This window comes from Rattus norvegicus, chromosome 4 (genome assembly GCF_036323735.1).
Source record: "Rattus norvegicus strain BN/NHsdMcwi chromosome 4, GRCr8, whole genome shotgun sequence".
Classification (NCBI taxonomy): Eukaryota; Metazoa; Chordata; class Mammalia; order Rodentia; family Muridae; genus Rattus; species Rattus norvegicus.
The window spans coordinates 71,283,235-71,288,501 of NC_086022.1; the positions used below are offsets into that span (position 1 = coordinate 71,283,235).

Sequence of the window (5,267 nt, forward strand, 5' to 3'; positions counted from 1 at the left end):
TTAAAACTTGACACAATCACACACAAAATCAAGTACAGACCTTCTATGGCTGGTTTGTGCCATGTTAAAATGAGAGCTAAGTCTTAGGAATGAATTAATTAAAAAAACAAACAAACAAAAACAGGATCACTGACTGAGCAGAGCATTGCATTCTGTTGTATATATAGTAAAAATATCCATAATTCTCTTATTTTCAGCATACCTAGTTTTTATTGAGATGTTTCAAACTCTATTCTTTGAAATGGGCAGAGACATGCAACATGGGCTCTTTGACATAGAATACAGAGAAGATAATTTTAACATCCACATTCAGGGCAACACTGATAGTCAGGATTATCATGGTTTATGTGAACAATATTATTTTTTACTCTCATTGTTCAAGGGTAGCCTTGAAACATCATTAGCATGAGGGTCAGATATCTCAAAATTGATGTAGAAGTTGTTGTTCGCATTCATGCATTTCTCTACTTCACTAGAAAGCAAGAAATTTTCTTCTCAAACCTTACACATTCTCCATCATACATATCTGAAACCGAGGAGCCTGGATGGAAAGCAGATTCTCTCAAAGCCCACAGTGGCTAGGAACTCTGTACCTCCCTTCTTAACAATACTGATGTGCTGGTGCTGGTCAGTGGATTTTTTGGTTTCTTAGTGTTGTTAGGCAGATTTGCCACAATCAGAACAACACATTGAGGAAGAAATGATAGACAATTTGAGGGAGCCCCACTACCCACCAGAACTAGGCCATCTTCAAAGTTACTAAAAACAACAAACATTCCTCATGCTCCTCTAACACCCACAAATTTAGTCTATTACAGAAGATCACTGTAGAAGGCTAGACTATCACTGTTTCCCCCAATCTAGCATCCTTTGAAGAATCTGCTGATTTCATCCATTTTTCTCTGAGAATAAAATTTCCCTTGACACCTGAAGGTCTCCTAATGCCAAGAAGTCCAAAAAGAGGTGAGGTAAGAATCTAGGAAGGGGAAAATACAGGTGTGTTTGCTCAGGAAATATTAAAAATATTCCATGCCACACTTTAAGAAGCAGAGTCCTCCCTCCTTAAGGATATAAAAGTCTGTTCTTCTTCAGAGTTCATTACATTCTGCCACCATGAGTGCTCTCCTGATCCTGGCCCTTGTGGGGACTGCTGGTGAGTCTGATGCCTTCTGTGGTCCTGTTTTTCTAATCAAATAGAAAGCAATGACCCCTGTTTCATTGGCGTCTGTTACTTTAAGGCAGGCTGGTGTTCATATTTCTTCTCCAGCATTCTATTTCTCATTTTTATAATCTCTCAAACTTTACAGCTGTCTCCATCAAAGCACTCTCTATAGCATCCTTTATTTAATTCAGGACCTTGGTTAATAAGCCTGAAAGGGAAGCCTGATGATGCATAAAATGAGGCTAGAGGAATTCTCTTCAGCAGCAACCCTATGGGTATGCAAAGCATAGTTCTTGAGGGATTTCAGAGGTAAGCAAGCAGTGGGCTACACCATCAACATTTAATTGGATCCCACTAAATTTATCGTTTCTTCTATTTTTCTCTAGAACACTGAAGGGTTCTGAGACCACTAGGATCTAGTTACCTGTCCTGCATTTCTTGCCACTGGCAGACATCAAATTCTGTGTTGCCTTCTGGCACTGCTGTTTCTCTGCTTTCTGTTAGTGATTCTGCTCAGAACGTAACACTAAAAAATAGAGAAAGAATTAATACTAAGACACTGAGCAATCCACCCTCCAAAATCTTGAATTTGCTTCTTCTCTACATCTTCTCTAGTTGCATTCCCTGATGATGATAAGATCGTTGGAGGATACACCTGCCAGGAGAACTCTGTCCCCTACCAGGTGTCTCTGACTCTGGCTACCACTTCTGTGGAGGCTCCCTCATTAATGATCAATGGGTGGTGTCTGCGGCTCACTGCTACAAAACGTAAGTGAAGTTTTCCTAAAACATTGTCCCCAGAGGGGGACCTCTTTATAGTAGGCATAGGTATGGGCAACCAGTACAGTTGGAGAGGAAAGGGAAAGGCAGGAAGGAAAGAAGGTGCTGACAGAAACTCACAATCAAAGCCTTTGGATGAGCACATAATGTAATGTCTCACCAACACTACGTGCATCCCTACACACAGAAAAATAAATAGGTAAAAAATAAATATATATTAATATGAAATAGAGAAAAAATACACCCTGAAAGGACTATTTTCTCACCATACAATCTACTAAGGAATCTCACAAGGATTTTCTCATCTGGTAACTGGGACCCACAGCAAGAAATTTTATTAGAATTTTGACAAAAGAGTTGAATATTGCTTTATTCTTTATTGTCATCACCAGATTTTTTGTATTCTATTATCAGATTGAATAATAGTATTGTAAAATGGGCTTTTAACTTGACTGTGGGTAAAAAAAAGATTATTTTAAAAAGTTATTAAAACATGGACTACAGAGGCTCACATTCTAGATTGTGACTCATTAGTGTAGAGTGGGATCACAAGAATGAACCTCTACAGTGTCTCAGAATCTGGCTATGAATGGTCAGACACACTACATTTGCTCTTCTTTAAATGCAACAGTGGAGCAGCCTTTCAAAAGGAACTTGAGATTAAAAGTTCCTGTGTGAAGTGGACGACGACTGAATAGACAAAGAGAGCTTCAAATGATGATGTAGTTCTTTATACTGGATATTTTGAGGTAAGATAGAGTGTATAGTAGTCTATATGGCAGAACTTCACATTAGCCAATGTAAACCAGAACTCTGTGAGAAAGAAAACTGCATCCACTTGCCCTGGTGATGCCGCAGCAAGGTGTTTAGTTGGCAGAACCACACAAGTGTGAGGACCTTGAGAAAAATGAGATGTTTGACTGTAGCATTCCTCCTCTTCCCAACAGCCGCATCCAAGTGAGACTGGGAGAGCACAACATCAATGTCCTTGAGGGCAATGAGCAGTTTGTCAATGCTGCCAAGATCATCAAGCACCCTAACTTCATTAGGAAGACCCTGAACAATGACATCATGCTGATCAAGCTCTCTTCCCCTGTGAAACTCAATTCCCGAGTGGCCACTGTGGCTCTGCCCAGCTCCTGTGCACCTGCAGGCACTCAGTGCCTCATCTCTGGCTGGGGCAACACCCTCAGCTTCGGTGGTGAGTATCACTTGTCACTCATTACCTCCCTTCCCCTCTCTCTCTCTGTCTCTCTCTGTCTCTCTCTCTGTCTCTCTGTCTCTGTCTCTGTCTCTCTCTCTCTCTGCGTGTGTGTGTGTGTGTGTGTGTGTGTGTGTATTACCTGTAATCACCTCCTCGTGTGTGTATTCCCTATAATCACCTCCTCCCTGAAATTGGGATCACTGACCTTAAAATGGTAAATATACTAGGGGTGCACAGTACCCATAGTTCCTACAAGAGATCCTAGAGAAATTTTCACAACAAGTGAACTGATCTGAAGGATCTGACCAGGCACATGCAGAATGTGGTAGTATTTTCTAATGAAGGATATCAGCAGTGAATATTCTCAAACAGGAAAGCCATTCTTTTTTGTGAAATTTAATGCTATAGGAAACAGTCTATTGTTTGGCAGCTCATTCCACACTGGCCTGTTTTCTTGATACGTAAGTCTTCTTTCTTTCCTCACAGTCAATGAACCAGACCTGCTCCAGTGCCTGGATGCCCCACTGCTGCCTCAGGCTGACTGTGAAGCCTCCTACCCTGGAAAGATCACTGACAACATGGTCTGTGCTGGCTTCCTGGAGGGAGGCAAGGATTCCTGCCAGGTGATTGCCACCCTTCACTTATGCAGACCTCTGTTCTTCTGGGAGCTTGGAAGTTCAGTGGTGTAAAGTAAATAATACACAACAGTGGTACTATGAGAAATGAGGGGTCTCCTTTGGATTTCAACACAGCAGTCAGGAGAGCAGATAGGTTATGGGAGAAATGAAATGAAACAAGGAAGAATAAGCAGGTATTGAGATTATTATATGCAACCATCTTCCACACACTGTTTCTAATATACCATGTTCCTCTTTCTCAGGGTGACTCTGGTGGCCCTGTGGTCTGCAATGGAGAGCTCCAGGGCATTGTCTCCTGGGGTGATGGCTGTGCCCTTCCCAATACTCCTGGTGTGTACACCAAGGTCTGCAACTATGTGGACTGGATTCAGGAAACAATTGCTTCCAACTAGGGATCCCCAATCACTCAGCAGTCTCTTTGTCAATAAAGTGAAATGTTCATTACTATCAGTGTTTCTGCATCATTTCTTTAGCCCCTGTGTTTTAAGGATAGCTTTCATTTAATTCTTCTCTTATCTCAAGTGTTTTGAAGAGCATCCTTTCTCTCCTTGTATGTTACATGTAGCAGAAGTACATGAAGAGATAAAACTCCAAAGTCAAGTGTTAAAACAAGCTATTTGCTGCCAGAGCTTGAGTGTATTTTGCAGACAGGACTACATTGTAAATGGAAGGTTTTATAACTGGCCTGATATTTTCTTTTTCATTTGGCAGTATTTACAGTACCACTCTGTAGCAAAGAAGCTAGCCCTTAGGGACAAAGGCTCTATATAGGCAACAGCTCAACTTCTCCATGTTCAATGAGTTACATATGCATTTTCTTCAGCAATAGTGACTCTGTTGCTTTGTGGAGAGAAATGCATAACCTTGGCACCAGTCTAAGTAGCTTTATGTTTCTACTGGTTTGCTTCTTAGAGAGCAAGAAAAAAACCATACTTGTGTGTTAGGGACATCAAGATCATGTATATTCATACAATATATTCTATCAAAACAAAATTTTCAAAAAAACAAGAAATTTCTTTAAAGTTTTAATTGTATGCTAATTTGTTTAATGCACTTGTTATGATTTTATTTCAGGTTTTGATTATAACATCCTCACCAACACCAAAACAGAACAAAAAGAATGATATAAAACAACAACAACAAACAATTAGGGAAGGAAAGATGATCTTTGCCAACTATTTCAGCTTTAAGTTCAGTAATTGGAAAGATTTAAGTCCAGAAGTTCAGATGAGTTACATCAAAATTTAGTGCTAATTGAATGTGCAGACCATTTGTTGAGTGTTTGATCTCAGCTTCAACTATCCAGCCAAAGTCTTCTGCTGGGGACAATCTGAAGCAGCAACATATTCCATACCTGGGATCGAAGCAAAGCATATTCCCGAGGCATTTTTCTGTTTTTAAATAATCCAAAAATTTTCACAGAAGCAATTCTAATAAAAGGAGGAAAAAGACAATGCTGTCCACTCTGAATCCATTCATTATA

At 40.2% G+C, this 5,267-nt stretch overlaps 1 pseudogene; it reads left to right on the forward strand.

The window, feature by feature from the left end:
• Positions 1-1,113: 1,113 nt before the first annotated feature.
• Positions 1,114-4,176, forward strand: Prss2-ps1 (protease, serine, 2, pseudogene 1; annotated as a pseudogene).
• Positions 4,177-5,267: the final 1,091 nt, after the last annotated feature.